Raw genomic sequence first — 22927 nt, forward strand, 5'->3', positions numbered from 1 at the left:
TTCAGTCATTTTTGTTTGTTTGTTTGTTTTTTGAGATAGAGTCTTGCTCTGTTGCACAGGCTGGAGTGCAGTCATGAGATCTCTGCTCACTGCCACTTCCACTTCCCAGGTTCAAGTGATTCTCTTGCTTCAGCCTCCTGAGTAGCTGGCATTACAGGTGCACACCCCCAACACTGGGCTAATTTGGGTATTTTTACTAGAGACGGATTTTTGCCATGTTGGGCAGGCTGTTCTTGAACTTCTGGCCTCAAATGATCCGCGCACCAATTCAGTCAATTATTATTAATTAATTATTGCTGATAGATACTGTACTAGATACTGTACTAGGTTGTTGGGATTTGAAGAATTTGAGGCAGAAACAAACATTTCTGTAAACATGGTGCCTTCCTTTAGGAAATTTAGTTTCCGAAGTTTTAGCAAATATAGCTTATTTAGCTTGATATTCAGCATAAGCATGATGCAAAACAAAAGTGCAGTATGCTGATGGAGGTGGCATAACAGTTGAACCTAAGGCCTTTGTCCTGAATCCCAGAAAATTGCTTATGGAGAAGAAAATGGGGAATCTAGACATGTCAGTGTGGAACTGGAGAACTCACATGCCCTGTAGATAGTCTAACACATGTTTGACAGAGTACCTCATGACTGGGGACAAATAGTTTTTGCACCATGGCCTCTAAAAGTAGATATTAGAATGTTGTCCTTCAAAGACTAATCAGAGAATCACATTTTAATATCACCATCGTGTGATCCAGACTCCACCAGCTACAGCACAGCATCGATGAGAGGGGAGCTGAAAAACAAAAGAAGATTGAAGGTCCTCTTATCCCCTGCTACTATGAGAATGTTGAAGGACTCAGTATGTCCTGACATATCTTGATGAAAATTACAACAGAATGAGGCATTTCAATGGCAGAATACATCCTTGAAAGTGACTAACTCATTGAAAATAGAAATTTATAATTGTGAAGACTATGAAATCATATATTGGCAGATTAAACTATTTTATATTAATATCTCCCCTTAAAACGTAGCAAGGTAGGAAACTATGAGTACCTTTATATCTTTTATGGAAAATGAAAATTAAACTTTGTATGTATGTATAAGGAGTATTGTGAGTAAACTGTAAACTTGGCTATTAGTATATATTTTCTCTTTAATACATAAGAGTCTCTGTACCGTGTGGACATCAGTAAAATGAGTATAAAAGAAACATTTTCTAAGATACATCAGAACTTACATAATCAACTGTACATTGCCTTTATAAGGCATCAGCTACCTGATACTTGTCCTCAGTGACTGATAGCTCTTGAGTAGCAACTCACCTGGAATTAGCTATGAAGGCATTTTATAGGTGCCATAAGGACCATGGTTATATGGCTCTGTGGCCATACCCTGCATTTCCTATAATGTCATCTGTTTTAGAATGACTATCTACTAGTTTCTGCAGTAATGGGTATTTTTGGCTTGAAGGGAGAATTGGTGATATCCATCAATTATCACTTAGGAAATACAAAAAGCTTTGTTGGAAGGTTGGGGTTTTCAATGATGAAGGTAAATTTTATCAGTACCACCAGCAGCAACATTGACAACAACACTCCTCCCATGAATTACAAACGTAATCGGAACCAGGCACAGTGCAAACAATTTACATCTAATCTTCACAGTGTACATAGAAATAGAAGTGACTAATGCTGTTCCTCACAAAGGGAATCAGAAACGGACAGAACAAGTACTTGCTTAAGGTAACACAAGTCGTAAGTGAGCTTCAGTGCTAATTCAGTCAGGCTGACCTCGGTTTCTGATTACGAGAATTTAGTTTTTAAATTTGATATTGATATACAAATGGATGTCTGAATTTGATAAATACACTGTAATATGATGCCAGGAAGTTTGTGAGGCTAAAGCAAATGACATATCATTGCTTTTGTGGGAGTATCTTCTGAAAATATTTTAAACAAGTAACTGTCCTAATATTTCAAGGAAATTCTGAATGTTCCAGAAGGAAATGCTATGTCTCTGTACCTTAAGGACTGTTAATGCCTTCTAGCTTGTGTTGGAATTATATAAAATGTTTTATAATGAATTTTTAAAAAAAAACAAATCAAAACATCACAACAGCTGGCAATTATAAAGAACCATGCAGGAAAAGAAGATTTTAGATAAAGCAAAGCAATGTGATTGTGTTTTGAGAAGAGTACAAGAAGTGACTCAGAAACCCATTCCATGTGTTTTATTTATTTATATTACAATTATATATGATATTTGCCACTTTTTGACACTGTACAAATGTCAACAAATTTGTTATGAAATAAGAAAATGCAAATTGATAATGATTGTTTCATATGAAAAATTCATTTGAAGAATAATCAAAGTAATATTTACAAGTGCTTGAGAAAGCATAAAGACTTTTAATAAAAAGTAAAGTTTCCTGCTTCATTCCCCTTTGAATTCTATATTTAAAAATTAAATGCTTAAATAACTAATTTTTGATTTCTTAATTTTCTCTCCTATGAGAGATCTTTCTCAAAGATCCTCAACTCCTTCATGCCTAAATTGTTGTCATTTCTAGTTAAAACAGAACAAAATGTTTATTTTGTAGAACAATGTAAGTCATTTATCTGCCAATTTACACAGTCTTCTATAACTTTCATTAATCTCCTATATAGCTTCTTATCCGTGTGATTTCTTACTTTCTCTTTTTTACCTTGCATTGACTGTCCTAAGTTGTTCCAAAAACTTAAAAAAAAAAAAAAAAAAAAAGGAAGTATTTTGAATACCCTTCTCTTTCTTTTTTACCAAACACCTACCTCTGACCTGGAGATTGTAACACACCTGTTTTAATGTTCAAAGTGAAATATTTTGAATACCCTTCTCTTTCTTTTTTACCAGACACCTACCTCTGACCTGGAAATTGTAACACACCTGTTTTAATATTCAATGTAGACTGATTGTCATCTTATTCAGGTCTGTTACAGACACTGGAACTGTGATATCACTTCCTTTCTGATCTTCCCTCACATAGTTTATATCCTTATACTGCTAAGCATATCCGTAAGTAATTTACTAGGACAGAATATATAGAAGGAAGTTTTCTGATTCTTCTTGTGTTGAAAATATTTTCATTCTGGCTAAAACTTAATTGAAGGTATTAAGTACTGAATACTTGGCTAAAATAATGTCTCAGAATGTAACAAACACCACTGCATTGGCACCTGAAATCTAGTGTTGCTGATGAGTATACAGATGTGAATTCAATTCTTATAACATTGCAGGTAGCTATTTCCTCAACAATTATATCTCTTTATTTTTCTTCCCCCTGTTAAAGAAAAAAAAACTTTAAAATTTTTGTTATTTTTGGTTTATACTATTTCACAATATGTTATAGTTTCAGGGTTGATACATTTTTTCCATGAACTTTGGAGTGTCCTTTCAATATGGAGGCATGATCATTCATTTGCCCTTTTTGAACCTTTATTAAACATATGCTGGATACCTTAGACTGATGTTTATGTCCTTTATGTCTTCCCTTATATTTATCCATTTATGCTTGTATGCTTAAAAAAACATCTGTTATCCATTTATGCTTTTTTTGGGAATATTGTAGATTTTCCCCTTTCGCTAATTTGTCTTCAGCATTTTCATTTTCTAACACCTACTGCTGTCTGCCTCTCTCCTCCCTCTTTTCTCTCTCTCTCCCTCCCTCTTTATTTTTTCTCTCTCTCACTTCTTATCTTTTAAATAGCATCATACTTCATGAATAATAGGTCTTTTCAAATCTCTCTAAAGATATTTGTTTGAGGAAGATTGTATTTGTGCATGTAACCTTGTCCTTCTATGCTATGTTTCAGGCTTTCCTTAAATGTATGGTGATTGTGACGTTCTGTTTATATTTAATGAGAAAAAAAGGTCTCAGAACACTGTGTACTTTAGTGTGGCTTATTGATCAGGAAATTGATGCTTCCAAGTTTGAAGATGAATCTAGCTTTTGCGTAAGGGATGGCTAAATGACAGTACATGAAGAACTCTCTGCCTTCTCCCCAACTCAGGGGCTATTCACTGTGTTTCACTTTACCTGGAGGGAAGATTTTAGTTTTCTGCATGAGAGGTTTGCATCAGTGTTGGGGGTGAGGGGTCTACTATTCCAAATACCATTTCGTTCATATTTATGTTTTCTGTCCTGTCTCACATTCTTTCTGACTTATTTCTGGTATTTTTGAATCCTGATCTCTGAGGTTATTGGGAGAATGCCTTGCTTTGGGCTCCATTCTCCTCTATAGGAACTTAAGCTGCATTTTCCTTTGTCCTCAATATTTGGTAAACATTCATTAGTCTGCAGTCAGGGACTTAGAACTGGTTGAAATGTTTTTCCTCCTGATGACAACCGTTCTATTTTGTTTCTTGTGGAATTATATACCCTTTTATTTAATTTCACTTTGTGTCTTCAGAAAAAAAAAGTGATCAGTGTATTTTTCAAACAAGAATTTTCAAACCTATCACTTTGCAAATAGTACAAAGCTTGATGCTGGAACAATGTATATTTATGACTTTTCAGATCTAACATTACAATTGCCTAAATTATTTTTACTTCTCAAAATATACTTGAATTCTTAGAGGACTATTAAACAGCATAATCATTAAATATGACTGGAACTGAAATACAATAGGCTCTTTATTTAAAAAGTTAAGCTATGATTGCTTATGTGTGTGTGTGTGCACACGTGCTTAGGATATCCCAAGCCTATGATTCTTCTGATAATATTAATTAATATTTTAAAGCTGGAAGGAGTCTTCATAATTGTTTAGCTTTATGTCCTTATACTAGTGATAAAGGAATGGTGAATATTCAATAAGATGACTACTCCAATTCTAAAGACATTAATGATTATTCTAAAACTTAGGTCTCTTCGCTTTTAATTACATTTCACTTCATGAGAACATAAACATTGTCCAGATTTATCACAGTTTAATTCGTTATGGAAGTCTAAATAATCTCTGAAAATTTTAATAAATAATTGAATCAATTTTAATTACTTTCTCTTTAGATATGAAATGATGAAAGAAAAACACAAATCCATTGATGCATTTATTGATTAAATCAGTATTATACATTCACTCTGAATCTGATTCAGTTCTTAAGAATGATATATAATGACAATGCCTGACTTAAGACCTATAAAGCTGTTATAAAATATTATGGAAGCTATGACAAATACATGTCTTGAGCACCAAGGAATCATAAAGGGAATGTTTAATTATACGTATTTTTTAGACTGGAAGTAACCCTCAATTTATTAACTCAAAAATACTTATTGTTAAATACTAGCATGAAAATTTGCAGTAACTTTTTATATCTTTAGTCACGTCCTAAATTAAGTATGTAGTTAATTTAGAAAGTAATGTGGTTAGACATAACATGCTACAAATGTAAGGGAACTATTAAAGGCTTCATGTATGTGTGGACTTTTCATTCCTTACACCTTATATTTTGATTTAGATAAAAACTTATACAGGACCAGGCACAGTGGCTCATGCCTGTAATCCCAGTACTTTGGGAGGCCAAGGCGGGTGGATCACGAGGTCAGGAGTTCGAGACTAGCCTGACCAACATGGTAAAACCTCATCTGTACTAAAAAAAATACAAAAGTTAGCCGGGTATGGTGGTGTACGCCTGTAATCCCAGCTACTCAGGAAGCTGAAGCAGGAGAATCGCTTAAACCTGGGAGGCAGAGGATGCAGTCAGCCGAGATCATGCCACTGCACTCCAGCCTGGGCAACAGAATGACATTCCATCTCAAAAAAAAAAAAAAAAAAAAACAACAACAACCTTATAGAAAAGTTGCAATAGTCTTATAAAGAACACCAATATACATTTCTTCAGATTTCTTAACTGTTTACATTTTGCTTATTGAATTTAGCATTCTTTCTCTCTCTTGAGTCATTGGAGAGTAATTTTAGAAACATCATGCCCAGTTGTCCCCCAAATTCCAGACATTCTCTTATATCATTATGTAACCACTATACAATTATATAAATCACAAAACTTGACAATGATGTAGTACTATCATTTAATCTACAGTTTTCTATCTCCCTTTTTCTTTCTATATATATATAGATGTGTTACACAATACAAAGATGGTATTATATACATATATAGTAATAGCTAAAATAATATATAGTATATATTACTATATAGTACATGTAGTAATAGGTACGTACATATTTAGAGAGGGAGAAAGGTATTCAAATGGGATTTAGAAGAAATCTAAGGCGCCATGACATGTCCCTGTAATTTCTGTGAGAGATAGTGATAGTTGTCTTTTTGTTTGTTGGCTTTTTGTTTCTTTTTTAACTTGGAGTTCCGTGTGATGTTAAAGTTTTTACTGATAGAGATTGACCAAGCAGCCCGGGTAGCAAGTTAATGGAAGTCATTCAGCACACATGGAAATGTACACTAAAACTGTGTTCATGTAGTCATATCCATTCTCAGTGTTTGATATGAGGTGAAATTCCCAAAGAGAGAGTTTGTAAGCTGTTTATTGCATGGAGGAGCCAATAATCTCAGTCTTTCCCTCTAGAGTTACCTTTCTCAATTTCTCCTTAATCCATCAGATTGGCTTGTGGGTGGGAACAACCTTTACAGGTTAATGAGAAATAGGAGTTTGATTCTACATAATGCATTTTCACATGCCACAACTCACTTGCCATCCCCATTACCACCATATTTTGCTGCTTTTTAAAATCATTGCAAAACAAGGATTGTTAGGTCAGACATGAATTTTATTGTGATTTATTTATTTTTTTTCTCCTGTTATGTTCTTTTGCTTTATATTTTATGAGTTTATGAATTTACATCACATTTACAGTTCAATATAGAGTTTTTTAAATATAAGTTTTGATATGGAGGAAGAGAAGTTTAGGGTGAAAAGTTACAATCTTCTCAAGCATGGCCATGCACTATTGCAATAAAAGACACAAAAGCAGTTTGTCATTGTAATGGAAGCTACTCAAAAAACTGTTAGAGGCAAGCAAAGCCAGATATACTTAGTAGTTTTGTCTTTATACATTTAAACAACAAGGTTGTTTTATAAAGACTGTGCTGATATGTGTATTTATGGTATCCCATCAATAGTAAGCTTCAGAAGAGGTTTCCACTCTTTAAGGGAAAAAAAAAAAGTAAAGAAAACCCTGGTATTATAATGCAGAACTGTTTTTCTTTAATAAGACATTGTGTTGCAAATATTGTGTCAACAATTTTTAATAATAAAATAAAAATAACTTCTGAATAATACTACAAAAATAGGTAACTTTATTATTTTATCACTCAAGGACAAGTTTGAACAAACAGGACATAAATCCCCTGCCAAGCAAATAAATATGATGGTTTAATGAAGGAATATTTCAAAGCAGCATGACTTAGGTGAAATAAGAATTGCAGGAATTTTTTTTTTTTTTACTTTTTCAGCATTTTGAGGTATAATTGACAAATTAAAAATTATATATATTCCAGGTATACATTGTGATGATTTGACATGTGTATCCATACACATATATGGTGTAATGATACCACAATCAAATTAATATGTTCATCACCACACACAGTTACCATTGTGTGTGTGTGGGGGGGCAGGGGAGTGGTAAGGATACTTAAGATCTATTCTCTGAGCAAACGTTAAGTAAACAATACAGTATTATTTACTGTATTCATACTGCTGTACAGTAGATCCTCAGAACTTATTCATCTTACTGCAGGAATTTTTTTCAAGGAAATAGTAGGCCAGATTTCGCTCAGTGCTTTGAAGATTAAGAATGAGTTCAAAAACTAGTGTACTTAAGAGCTATTTTTCACCACATAAACCAGTTGAACTAATCTCTGCAAGGCCCTGGAGAAAATATTTTGACATTAAGTGAAAAATCCTAGGATTTAAAAAGAAGCTAAATCTTTGGGGAAATCATGTTGGAAAAAAAAAAAAAAGTCGCATGGGGGTGATGGTGGGGTTGTATGTGATATTTTCCACTGCTACTTGGGTTTGAATGTGAGAAAAGAAATCAGCAAGTTTTAAGTCTCTTTGAAAACTGCCTGAAAGAACTGCAGAACAAAACCGAATGGCATTCACTCAATTTCAAGACTTGGTAACTGTGACCCGTTTTTTGAAGCTTCTGCTCAACTAGAGGACTTGACTTTGAGAGAAGAGGAAAGGTAAGCTGTGGTATGATTATACTTCAGTTGAAGTTTGCTGCTCCTTCCTAAGCAAGAAGTGAATTTCTCTTACAGTTTATATACTGTCACTCAGTAAATATATATATATATATATTTTTCAAAGTCTTGTATAAATTTGTGTCTTAGACCAATTTGTGTTTGCATTGTTTTAGATTATGGTTAAGTAAATTTACTACTCAACACAATCAATAACATTAATGAAAATCAACATATATCCTTTATTTAAATTAGATATATTTAGCTTTCCTTTAAATTATTAAATCTCATTTTACCTTATGACAGTAATGTAATAAAAACATTGTTTGCCTTTTGTGTTTTTAAAATGTATACAAAGAAATTAAATTTAAGAAAGGTATGCTGTGTTAATTTTTTTTTTTCAAGAATGGTTGGATCTAGTTTTAATGGAGGCATTGAAACCGCAGTTAAGTCATTTAACATATACTTCCTTTATTAGCATTTTGTGTAGTGAAAATTTGGGGTAGGAATACATTACCTACCAAAAAGCAAAAAAGAAAAAAAAAAGATTTATTAAAAAATATAAAAACTCTCATTTCCTTTACCTGCCTTACTGACATATTCAAAGTGATGTACTTTATGGAGAAGGGGAACCACACAAAGAGAGTTGGCTAATGATATGTCCTAATAAGCACATCCACCAAAAACACCAAAAACAAAAACATTCTCAACTTAAAATAGCATTGAAAGTTATTATTGTAATATATCTAAATTTATGGACCTCATTAAGTTACTAACACCTACAGATATAATTTTTTTTGTGGGAAACTTACAAATTATTTCAAAGGTTTCTGCAGGGTAAAACAAAAATGAGAAATAATGTTCTATCTTATGGATTACATAGATAAATATACAGATATACAAAAAGACAGAAAGATGAAAATTGTCTTTGTCTGATATGATGCCCCATCACCTCTAAAATACTCTAGCGTGCACCTTCTAAAAACAAGAATACTTTCCTACATACCACCTTCCATTTAGGAAATGCTGTTTTCCAATCCACACACTCCATTTTAGTCGTATTAATCATTGCATCAATGTATACGTTTCATTTCACATCCAGATACCTATCCAGGAAAACTGTTGCTTTTAATTTATATGCTTTGTTAATTTCCTTCAATCTGGAGCAGTTACTTTATCTCTCCTTGTCTCTTATGTCTTTAATAGTCTTTTGTTGTTGTTCTCAGCAGCCTTGAAGGTTTGCAGGCTTTTCATCGTGTAAAATGACCATCTACCTAGGTCTGGAGGCTATTTTCTCATCCCTAGGCCGAGGTCTTTCAGTGTGAGAGCTATCATTGTGTAGAGAGATATTCCAATATTATATCAGTATACCCTTTCTTGGCAAAACTTCACTCACTGTTATAATTTTCTAATTACGAATATCGGTCAATGCTTCTTTATTTTTAATTAATAGGAAAAAGAGTTTTCCTTTCTTCCTCATTTATTTATATATGTATAAACTCATTACCTTCTCTTTTATTAAATAGCCTATAGTGTGATACTCCCATTATTTAGTTTGATGCTCAAACTGCCCTAGATTTTCTCAATGAAAAAAACGCTCAAGCAGGCTCTTACTAGTTTTTTTGGACATATCTTTATTCTTTGATCATACCCTCACTTTCTGGTAATACAGTATTCCTCCAGTCATAATATTTTTATCAATTAATTAATACGTAATGTTGTTATATATGTGTTTCTGTGTAAAAACACCTTATTTGATAAATAATTTTGGTTAACAGTGAACTCACAGCCAATAGCACTGTAACTCTTCCTTGAACAAAGGTTATCTAACAGACACTTTCCCTGTAAGGCATATCAGATACTTCTCACACTTGGGAAAACTGGACAACACTTCAGCACTATCCTTAGGGACCATTTAAAACAGCAAATGCGTTAACTAAAAGCCCAAGAATGAGCTGTGGCACTCAATAGACCAAGAAAATAACATTTGTTTCTACAAGAAGTGTTGAAACAAAAAAGCAGAACACTCCCTTGTTTGACCTGAGTTGGGAAAATGTACGCTTGGTAACGACAATGTTTTTGATGCTTTTCCCAATGCCTAAACATGCCCATGAATGTGCTCTACTCATTTTGGAATTACAAATACATTTTGGTAAGTAGATTAACTCACAGATACGGAACACATGAATAATGAAGATTGACAGTATATTTAAAAAAATCATGCCAATACTTACAATTCTAATATAATACCTCACGGTTCTAGCTAGCCTTCTCTCTTTCCACATTTGAAAATCATTTCTCCACAGGTAAAAGAATCTTAAATGTAATTATTCTTGATGTCTTGACTTATTTGCTTAATCAAAAAATTGATTTGGTCAATCTAATTAAATTTTCAATCATTGTGCCTCGTCTGCCTGATTTTTATTTATTTATTTATTTATTTATTTATTTATTTATTTATTTATTTATTTATTTTTTTTACCACCTTACTGCCTAGGATGTCAGGCCATGCTGTGGCTCCTTCTTTGGCCTCCTGCTCCCTATCAGTGTCATACTCACTGGAACATGTGACACTCCACTTCAAAGTCCAGCTTCCTTGGGTACCTGAGCTTAGATTCCTGGAGGAAACTCCTCCCTCTTTCTACCTGCTTTCTTGAACATAGATGACTCTGCTTAGGAGAGGAAAAAAAGGAATGGAAGGCAAAGAATGGGCAGATGGAAAAATATAGGAAGAGAGAAAGGGAAGACTGGTACAAGTTTTTTTTGTAGAAATATATTTTATATATTTTGAATAGATAACATAGGAGTAGGTATATGTTTAACCTTATTAAAATAAAAACTTCCAATTACTCTTCAATAGCATTTTCCCATTTTCTTCTCCAAATTGTCACCAAATTTGATGCTGTCAGTCTTTTCCTTTTGGTTTATCTATGTCAGTGAAATCACCACCACAAATAAGGAAATAAATGCATTTATCACTCCCAAGATTGCAAAAATCAGTGAACTCAGCATCACGACCAAAAAACAGATTGTAACCAGTGCATCATAACTCATTGCTACCATTTATCATCACTACCCCCCTCATGGGAAATATGCCTTTTGATATCATCATTTTACCCATTCTCATTTTTTATTATTGAAATTTAATTGTATGTTGAAAAAAGTGTTAATATTATGACACCTTCGTGACTTTTTTACAAATGGAAAGTATATAACTAACTTTCAGATCAAGAAATAACTCGTTTTCTGCAACTATGAGTTCATTTTATCTTTTTTATTTACAGTCATGAACATCCCATTCCACTTCTCAACAGAAAAGTCTTTACTCAATCTGTTTGTGAACAGTATAGATTAATATTGCCTCTGTTTGTATTATACAAATCAAATCATAGTGTGTATGTTGACCTATGTTTCATTTCTGTTTATTGACATTTTATTTATGACATTCATTACTATTGTTACATGTACTGATCATTCATTCATTCTATGGCCTTTTTGTGTAGAATTATAGTTTTTGATAACATTTCCTTTATTTTCAGTTTAGGGCTGTTGATTATAATTTTGCTGTTAATATATATTTATATTCTGTTGAGTGTAAACATGAGAGTCAAATTTAAGAGTCATAGGGCATACATATAGTCATCTATATAATGGCATACATTTTTAAGTGATTATGTTAATTTACACTCCCAAAGGCAACGTTCAAGAGTTTCGGTTATTTTAATTCCTTTGATATTTTATCTTTCTCCTTTTAACCATTTTATTAAATACCTCATTCTGTAGTGGTACCTAATTCTAGATTCAACTTATAATTCCCTGGTGAATAATTATGTTGAACATCTTTTCATATGTATATTTGCCCCTTAAATATGTATAATTTTAAGGCCTCTATTTCAGGATTTTGTGTGTCTTTTTCATAGTTGGGTAGGTGGCATATCTTAATCTTATCAATTTGTGAAATTTTTAATATGTGGATATTAGACCTTTGTCTCATATTTGCATTGGGAACACTGTGGCTTGCCTTGACACTTTCCTAATGGTGAGGAAAGGATATTTTAAATTTTAATAAAATCTAGTTTATCATTGTTTTCTATGATTAATATCAGTTTCTATTTAAGATATCTATACTTCAACGTCTGCAAGATATTTTGTTCCTCACTACTGAATATATTATTAGTATTGATCTATAGTTTATTTGCACTCCTGTTAGCCATTCTGTCCAAGCCCTAGTGGGAATTGCTGTAGTTAGTGATGTCTTGGTGGGACATATGGAAACCAATGAACCTACCTGACTCACAGCTAGGTTGAACAAAGCTTATCTAACAGGCACTTTCCCTGTAAGGCACATCAGATAATTCCCTATAGCCATGGGCTATAGCTAACTGGCCTTAGATCAGGCCACTGGCAAGCCTAAAACTGACATATAAAACAAACTGCCATGTGGGGAGAAAATTGTTTGATACAAATCTATTCTCCTTCTAAAAAGCTCTTTGTTACCTATGTGGATTTATTATTTTAAAAATCCTCAATGCTGCCTAGGGGAAATATAACCAATGAGCAGATTGCACTTGTCAGATAAGTGTGGAGATTGAATGAACTGTCTGTTTCTGCCATGGCTTCAGAGGGTACAAGTCCCAAGTCTTGGCAGCTTCCATGTTGTGTTGAGCCTGTGGGTTCACAGAAGTCAAGAATTGAGGTTTGGGAACCTCTGCGTATATTTCAGAGGATATGTGGAAACACCTGGATGTTCAGGCAGAAATTTGCTGCAGGGGCAGGGCCCTCATGGAGAACCTCTTCTAGGGCAGTGAAGAAGGGAAGTGTAGGATTGAAGCCCTCAAACATATTCCCCATTGGGGTACTGCCTACTGAAGCTGTGAAAAGAGGGCCACACTCCTCCAAACTCCAGAATATTAGATTCAGTGACAGCTTGCACCGTGCACCTGGAAAAGCCACAGGCCCTCAACATGAGCCTGTGAGAGCAGCTGGGTGGGAGGCTGTACCCTGCAGAGCCACAGGGGCAGAGCTTCCCAAGACAATGGGAACCCACCTCCTGCTGAGCTTGACCTGGCTGTGAGACATGGAGTCAAAGAGATCATTTTGGAGCTTTAAGATTTGACAGCTCTGCTTGATTTTTTACTTGCATGGGGCATATAGCCCCTTTGTTTTGGCCAACTTCTCTCATTTGGAATGGCAGTATTTACCCAATGACTGTATCCTCATTGTATCTGGGAAGTAACTAAATGCTTTTTTATTTTACAGGCTCATAGGTGGAAGGGACTTGCCTTGTCTTTGATGAAACTTTGGATTGTGGACTTTTGATTTAATGCTGAAATGAGTGAGGACTTTAAGGGACTGTTGGAAAGCCTGATTGGTTTTGAAATGTGAGGCCATGATATTTGGGAGGGTCTAGGTCAGAATGATGTGGTTTGGCTATCTCCCCACCCAAATATCATCTTCCATTGTAACTCCCACAATTCCCACATATTGTGGGAGGAAACTGGTGGGAAATATTGAATCATGGGCAGGGTCTTTCCCATGCTGTTCTCTGTTTTGTCTGAAAATCCAGATGGTAATCCCTGCTTTTTTCTGTTTTCCATGTGCTTTTTAGATTTATCTCCATCCCTTTACTTTGACTTTGTAAGTGTTATTGCTTGTGAGATGAATCTTTTGAAGACTGCGTACCATTAGGTCTTTTTTTTTATCCAACTTGACACTCTTTGCCTTCTGATTGGGACATTCAGCCTGTTTACATTCAAGGTTAATATTGACATGTGTGGATTTGATCCTGTCATCCTGTTGTTAGCTGGTTATTATGAAGACCTGTTTGTGTGGTTGTTTTATAGGGTCACTGGTCTGTGTTCTTCAGTGTGTTTTTTTTCTAGTGATACTTTTTAGTGTTTCCTTCAGGACCTCTCGTGAGGCAGGTCTGGTGGTATTGAATTCCTTTAGCATTTGTTTATCTGAAAAGGATCTACTTCTCCTTTGCTTATGAAGCATAGTTTGGCTGGATATAAATTCTTGGTTGGAGTTTCTTTTCTTCAAGAATGCTGAACCTCTTCTGGTTTCTGTTGAAAGCTCCACTGTCAGCTTGATGGGGTTCCCTTTGTAGGTGACCTACCCTTTCCCTCTAGCTGCCTTTAACATTTTTTTCTTTCATTTTTGACCTTGGATAATCTGATGACTCTGTGTCTTAGCGATGGTCTTTTTGTGTAGTATCTTGTAGGGGTTCTCTGCATTTCATGAATTTGAATGTTGACTTCTCCAATGAGGTTGGAGAAATTTTTACAGATGATATCCTGAAATATGTTATTCAAGTTGGTTGCTTTCTCTCCATCTTCTTCAGGGACACAAATAGATAATAGATTTGGTCTCTTTACATAATCCAATATTTCCTGAAAGTTTTCGTTGTTCATTTTGGTTATTTCCTTTATTTTTGTCTGACTGAGTTACTTCATTGAACCAGTCTTCAGGCTCTGAAATTCTTTCCTTAGCTTAGTTTATTTTGCTCTTAACACTTGCAATTGCCTTATGAAATACTTGTGTGTTTTGCAGTTCTATCCAATCAGTTTGGTTCTTTCTTATAATGGCTATTTCATCTATTAGCTCATGTATAATTATTTTCTGAAGATTCCTTGAGTTTCAACTTTCTCCTGAATCTCAATGATCTTCATTCTTATCTATATTCTGAATTCTATTTCTCTCATTTTAGCCATTTCAACCTGGTTAAGAACTCTTGCTGGGGAACTAACGTGGCTATTTGGACAACGGGGGACATGCTGACCATTTGAGTTGCCAGAGTTCTTGAGCTGATTCCTTCTCATCTGTGTGAGTTGATGTTCCTTTAATGTGATATAATTTGAGTACCATCAGTTGAATTCTTTTCTGGTTGTTTCCAGGGGGCTAATACTTTGTGCAGGGTCTCTATTTATATCTGAGTTTTGAAACATGATTTCACAGGGTGGTATATTAGTAAGGTATTTTTGGTGTTGAAGTTTGGGTTGTGATCCAATAAACTGCTTTTAAGCATAATGGCTAGGAGATAGGCTCTTGCTCAGCCATGTGGCTTCTCTCTATTTCATCATGTTTGCAGCCATGCTCCCTCTCAGTGCTCTGAAAGTGTGGGCTCCTCCCCTGCTGAAGTGCTAACTGCAGATTTCAACTTGGCACTCCCAGACTGTACACCACAGTCCTTGGGTGAACTCAGGCTTTGTTTCTTCATCAGGTTAGAGGCAGCAGGGGCAGGGACTCTTGCAGTGGCTGTGGCAGAGGGCCTTCCACTACTATCTTGGGGTTCTACCCCAGAAGAATGCAGAGCTGCTTGGTGTGATCAATCTAGAGTAGGGTGGCTGTGACGTGGCCCCAAACTGAGGGGCCCTGCCTGGTGATGACCAGGGGCATGGGGAGCTGGTTGGGGAGCCGAGTGACCTCTTCTCCTTAGGGCAGCTGTGACTTGCTTGAGGTGTTATTAAAGCACTTGGGGTCTTTGTTCCTTACCCAGTCTGAGGCCAGCAAGGGCAGTACCAATGCAGTGGTAGTGGCAATGGAGTCATTGGTTGCCTCTGGGAGTTCCACCTAAGAGAAATGTAGAGGCCCTGCTACTGGAGAAAAAACAAAAACAAAAACAAAACATAAAAGCACCTCACTTTTAAATAACCCTTGCATCAAAGGAGACATCATAGGTAAAATTTGAAAATATTTTGAATAAATCAGACTGAATATATTAAACATCAATGTTTGTGGGAGGGAACTAAAATTATGCTTAGATAAAACTATATAGATTTTTTTTTTAATAATAGAAAGGAAGAATGGCCTAAAACCAATTATCTGAATGTTTCACTTACAAAGCTAGAAAAGAACAAGTAAATTGAATGCAAAGTATGTAGAAGAAGACAACTAATAAAGATAAGAAAAGCAATCCATGACACAGGAAATGGACAAACAGTATATTAATACATAAAAATATTTGTTCTTTTAAACTATTAACATAATTGACAAACCTGTAGCAGGAGTGATTAAAAAAATACAGAAAGAGAAAGAGAAAGGGTGGCAATTTAAAATTATGAGAATAAAGGAGGGGCTACCATTTCAAACCTAAAAGTATAAAATACTTAAAAATTTTAGGAGCACCCTTATTCCAATAACTTTTTTTAAGTTTGAAAAATTATTCTGAACTCTGTCTCATTCTTAGTGTTTTAGGAAAAGTAATTTAATATAAAATTGAAAAACAGAAAATGTTTAGGTCAAACTCATCTAAAATTATTTTAAGAAAGAAGAAATAAATGATAGAATAACATTCCTGTACACAATAAAAGTATGACTTGGATGCATGCTCACAAAGTAGGTAAATCCTGTAGCTTGCTATTTCCAAATGAGAATCTCAAAAAATGAGATGAAATTCCTTCAGAAAAAAATAGTGAAAGAAAATTACACTTGTGAATGAAAAACTGGAAGAAATACAAAAATAAATAAGCACATTTATTTTAAGGCAAATATGTTTAAATTTTTTTTGTGTTTTCACTTGAAAATGCTCTGCATTTTAAATTAATTAAATCAAAAGCAATGTGCAATAGAAAAATTCAACGATGTCAAAAGTTTGTTTTTTTAAAGTTATAATGTATTTGATAAGAGTTTTGATAATCTGTACAAAAAGAAATAACAGGGAGAGAAAAATTACATGGGCTATAATTATTAGGATTGAATGGGGAACATCATGATAGGTTTAAAGAGGAGATAATATGAAGTAGTTTTCAACTTTTTTTTTTTTTTGGGAGACAGAATCTAGCTCTGTTGCCAGACTGGAGTGCAGTGTGGCATGATCTCAGCTCACTGCAACCTCTGCCACCCCAGTTCAAGGGATTCTCCCACCTCAGCCTCCCAAGTAGCTGGGATTATAGGCACATGCCACTAAGCCCAGTTAACTTTTGTATTTTTAGTGTAGACTGGGTTTCACCCTGTTGGCCAGGATTGTATCTATCTCCTGACCTCATGTTCTGCCCACCTCGGCCTCCCAAAGTGCTGGGATTACAGGTGTGAACCACCGTGCCCGGCCTCAACTTCTATATTTGCTAATAAATTTGAAAATTAAAATGACTTGGACAAATTCTTTCAAAACAACAGTTTTTAAAGTGACAGAAGAAGAAATATGCCCATAACTCTGTAAATTTCTTACCTGTGTGCCAAGTCACAGTAAGATGACACCATGAACTTACAGTGGTGTCACAGTATAAAGTCACATATATAGAAAGATAAAAACATCTAACTTTGTTTTTATCTATGTATCTACAAATAAATATGACTTTCATAGGAAAACTTAACATCTTTGTGACACTAGGATTGACCAAGATTTAGGTACATCATGCAAAAAGTATTAATCAGTAGAGAATTCTAGTAAACATAATTATTTTTGTTTATAAACTAAACTAAGAGCATATAAGTCAATAGGCAAAGTGGAGAAATATGTTTTCAATAATATATTTGACATAATAGCCATCCACAGGATATTCGGACTATACCTAGAAACACAACACAATAGAAAATACAACAAATTTATCTAATCGTATGGTAAATATGGGTTAAAACCACCATGATATACAGATTGATGGATAGCAGCATCAGTCATCAGTATGGGTTAAAACCACCATGATATACAGATGGATGATATACAGATTGAGAATGGCAATACTGCTATTCCAAAAATCCAAAATCCAAATTTCTCCTAAATAGAAACTCTTCGAGACATGACACCACAAGTGGAACATTCCACATCTGACACCTTTGCTTTCTGATGGATTGATGTACACAAAATTTCTTTCATGTACAAAATTATTTAAATTATTGCAGTCAAGCCTCTTTTCTCTAGTAAAAGAAAAATCTGTCTTTCTGAATTAATGCTTGAGAAATGTCCTTTTCCTACTGGTTCACATTTAGCCCAAAGAAGGCATTTGATTCAACAGCATACAGCTCCTGTGAGTCCACATTCAACATTTTTGATACATTTGATTCATCTTTAGTTTCTACAGAAGACAAAGAAGATAGAGAAGATGGCTTAGTATTGAAAAAGAAGTTGATTCCCCCTCCTAATGCACAAATACATACATTTGAAACTACTGTACAGGCTAACCCATTATATAAGCTGAGACCAAAGTTAACTCCTGGAATGACTGAAATAAGAGGAAACAGTTCTGCAATTCTGCAAAGTAATTGTGACTTGGAAGAGAAGAGGACCACCTTGTGTTTGCAGTCATGGAGGGAGAAGCAGTGTCAGGTATCTGGAGACGGCCATGCCCATGTGACCAGGTAGGGAGCTTGGAAAGTCCACACACTGATTACATACACTGCTTCCTGTCCTATTTGCTTCAGATTACAGGGGATCCCTGTTACTGTGCAGTGATGCACCTTTCCCAAGGGAAACCTAAAGGCAAATTTTCCTCATGAACTCTGAGCACAAGGACAACCTCTTCTCTAAGCTTTTGCAATGACAAAAAATCCTGCATACACAACCTGAGCAGTGGATTCACAACTTTAGTTTTGATGCCCATGACCCGTGTGGATTTCACTTCTAAAATGAAACAGATAACTTTTAGAACATTATAAAGATCCCATGTCTTGCATGTGTTTTGAACTGTTGCTTACTATATCTGTAGATGGGACTTCTCCTTTTAGCCTGCAATATATCTGCCATGCAGTAATCTGCAGGTACACTACATATGATGGATTGATTAACTCCCTTTACCGTCAATGTTATAGGAATTTTTAAAAGTATCATTACAAACAAAAAGGTAGGATTCACAAGTTAAAATGAGGACCGGTCAAGCCAAAGTAAACTCTCCTGTCCTCAGAGGGTATTAACTAGGTCTGCTTTCATGTGGATAAGATAGCACACCTATAGCAACAAACGTATGAGTGGTGGGTTTTCTCATACAGTATGTAAGCTTAGTGTTAGTATCTGTCAGACGCAATCTGCTGTTACTTATTCAGATAAATGTGGTGCCTATTGAAACAACAGGATAGAACTACAGGTATTCAGTAAGACTACAAAAACATTTTGGGCATTTAGCTAACAGTTTTTAATGGCTGTAGTAATTCAGTGAGGCAACACTGGGGCATTTGTTATGAAGAATTCTATTTCTTTCTGAAGGACAAATGCTTAATATTGGATGAGTATTTCAGCATTGTGACTCTTTGAAATTATTTCATCTATGTTTTTCTATAATCTTCCAGAAGTAATGATGTTTGTAGTTGCTATAATTCAAGCTTTGGGAGTGCAATAAAATAAAATAAAATAAAAGACTTCCTTCCTTTTAAGAAAAAAAAAATGCAAGTTTCTAGTCACAAGGGCATAGTGCAGTTCAATTAAGTGTTGATGTAGTTTATAGTTACACTCCTTTTCTTCTCTGCAAAAGGTACTGGTAAGTAAACCAGCTTTTCTGAATAGTCATTCTTAAAATTTCAGACTTACAAAATTAGTAGTAGAATTTTATTTAAAGGCCCTAAGTACCGACATTTTTAATGAGTGCTTTAAATTAAAACAAGTATTTGGAATAGCTGCTACAATGTATTCTTCCATGTGATTTTTTTAAGTTGACATGCAGTCTAATTGTTGTTTCATAAAAGCTGGATATTTTTCTATGCCCATAATGAGTTTGTGAACCATGAAGAAGATGAAACTAGAAGATTACCGAACAAGTCAGAAAATAAGAACTTCAGTGGTTGGAGATGTTGGGATTATTGTTAAACTATAATTAATAATTTGGATAGCAGTACTTATCTCTTTGTTGTAAATTCTCAAGGCTGAATTAAGTATAATTTATAGAACCTCAGTGCAGTTATTCTTAATGGGAAATCTGAGATCTAAAATTTAGATTTAAAAGGTACTGCATAACCATTGTATCCATAAATAGCTTAGCTCCTTTTCATCATTTTGAATAGTATGTATCACTACTGGAGTGAGCTGTTCTTGAAGTTATTTCAAGTTCTAGTGTTCACTTCTAAGTAACAGAACTGAATTTACAGTTCTAGATATTTGGCAGTAAAATAGCCACATCCATTCTTATGTCTTTTTGTGAATGTGCTCTATACCACTGTTGAGTGCTCCACAGTTTCTACACTAGCTGCTACAAAATGTGATTTTACATCCCTATGGCGATTGCCAAGGCTACAAAAAAAGCAAAGCTGTATTTGTATACAACACTAACCCTTTGACTAGTAATGCATGTTTCTGCTTGATGTGCCTTGTTACAGCTACTTTCTTGTGCCAATAAAAGATGTTTGGTGTTCTTGTAAAAAAATTGAAATAAATAAATTTAAGTATGTAGAAATAGTATTGTCAAAGTCAACATACAGTGTAGGGGTGAATATCTAAATTTAACATTTTATTTGTGGAAGCAAAAAATGCAGTTCGGAGCATACACGCAGATCAGGTGGTCTTTGATATGTCTGAAGAACAAAGAAAAGGTTAGGATTTTATTAGGAAGATAATTATTGCCTATGGTTTTGAAAGAAAGCTTATGGGCACTAAAGAATCTTTTGGGAGCCAGTAAACTCTGATTAGTGAGTGATGGTGATAGGTGATACTAATTTTAGAGTCATGGCAGGTGGTTTAACCCACTACTAGCTAAAACTGTTCTTAAGGTTGCAGCAGACCATTTCAGCAGCTGGGAGAGAATTCAGTTCTTGGAGCAGTGCTATACGCCCTAAGTGACTTTAGATTATGATTAATTGAGTATGACAAGTATGACTTGATTTGTAAAATTATCATTCAGAGTATGAAAAAGATTTTCTCTATTCTTCTATGAGAAAGGATAATTCAATATTCTGCAATGTCTTGTCTGCTGTTATTGTTCACTTACTTTATTTAAATTCAATTTGTTTGTAGGGTCTATATATTGTAATTAAAATCTTGCTGTGTTCTTGATGATTCATTGGGAAAAACAGATGGTAACAAAGTGATTTCAACTTATTTGATTGTTTCACTTTAACGATCCCTTTAGCTTGGGCCTGCTTAATTGTACAATATTAGGATGTGCTGCACTTGCTTACATATTACTTTTTAATGGTGGTTTTGTGTTAGCATTTTATCACATATATTAGATTACTAACTTTCGGGGATATTCTGCTCACTTTACATCTTGCAATACCTTTTGAGTTTCCATCAATACAGACTTTCCTAAGTGTTCACTAATAGCAGTTAGTGAATATACATTGAATGACATGGGTTAAAGCAGGATAATAGAGGAACCCCTTACATAAAACATCCAGAAATATGGAAGGACAGTTGTCCCTTAAAACCATCACATAGTGATAATTACTTTGTCTCTTTTGTTCAGTTCAGAATTTACTATGTGAGCTCCTTGTTGGAATGGGTTCTTAAGAGCTAGGTAGAATCTTCTAAACCAGCATAATAAATTTTAGCCATCTAGGTTATTCAGATTTTATGTTTATACTAAGCCCAATGTGCAGGTGTTAAATTAGCCAACAGGGAACCTGTTTATTGGCCCATAAATGTCAGAGAAGCATATTGGAATTCATAAAATAAAGGAAAAGAAAAATATGTAGGTGATACAGAACTTAAACTTCATTGTACAGATCAAAACTTCCTCAATCTACATAATTTTAAGGTGTTTTATTTACTACAGGATTTCCAAAGACAGAAATAATGAATGAAGGGAGGTTGTTTCCTTTTTAGGTTGCTTCATATTATTCCCACTGCAAAAAAAAAAAAAAAAAAAAAGTGATATATGCACTTAACTATAATTTTTTAAAAGAGCCATAAATTGAAGTGTCCACATCTCTCAAGAATCATCTGCTGGATGAATATAACTCTAAGGGCTGAATCTTGTTCAGTGTTTCATCTTCACTTGAGACCTCATTTCCAAAGTATTATCATACAATTTAATTGCAGACGTTTGTTTGCTGAATTTCTCAGTAATTTGTTTTAAAGATTACGCCCAGCAGGTGTTCTTGTTTTTAGATACAGAACCTGATACCTTTTGTAATTTCAAAATTTGAGTTCAATGACGAGTGTTCTGAAAGAATTCTGGAAATGTAAGAAAAAGAAGAAAATGATAATGTGGGAATGAATATATATTTATAATATTTGTGATACTTTGAGGAATTATTTGTATAATGTCTGAGCTTTAAGAGTAGGAAAAGTAATGTATAGAAATACAAAAAATATTAAAATGCTCACTCTAATATAGGAAGTGACAAACCTGCTTTCAGTACATGCCAAAGTGGAAAAATAAATTACATGACTATTATCTCTTTCAAGCTTGGACATTTTCTAGGGATTCTTCTGGAAATATTAAGAAAGTATATGAAAATGAAATAATGGGAAACAAAAATTGTGCTTACCACAGAAACTGTTGTATAAATTGTACCATTTCTTTTTTTATATATACTTTATGTTCTAGGGTACATGTGCACAACATGCAGGTTTGTTACATATGTATACATGTGCCATGTTGGTGTGCTTCACCCATTAACTCGTCATTTACATTAGGTTTATCTCCTAATGCTATTCCTCCCCCCTCCTCTCACCCCACAACAGGCCCTGGTGTGATGTTCCCTTCCTGTGTCCAAGTGATCTCAGTGTTCGATTCCCACCTGTGAGTGAGAACATGCAGTGTTTGGTTTTTTGTTCTTGTGATTGTATGCTGAGAATGATGGTTTCCAGCTTCATCCATGTCCCCATAAAGGACACGAACTCATCCTTTTTATGGGTGCATAGCATTC

General features: G+C 34.5%; 1 pseudogene; it reads left to right on the plus strand.

Moving 5' to 3' along the window:
- The first annotated feature begins 1545 nt into the window (after positions 1-1545).
- Positions 1546-19016, plus strand: LOC105550975 (annotated as a pseudogene).
- The last annotated feature ends 3911 nt before the right edge of the window (positions 19017-22927 follow it).

The sequence above is a fragment of the Mandrillus leucophaeus genome, unplaced genomic scaffold, assembly GCF_000951045.1.
Source record: "Mandrillus leucophaeus isolate KB7577 unplaced genomic scaffold, Mleu.le_1.0 Scaffold50, whole genome shotgun sequence".
In the NCBI taxonomy this organism is placed as follows: Eukaryota; Metazoa; Chordata; class Mammalia; order Primates; family Cercopithecidae; genus Mandrillus; species Mandrillus leucophaeus.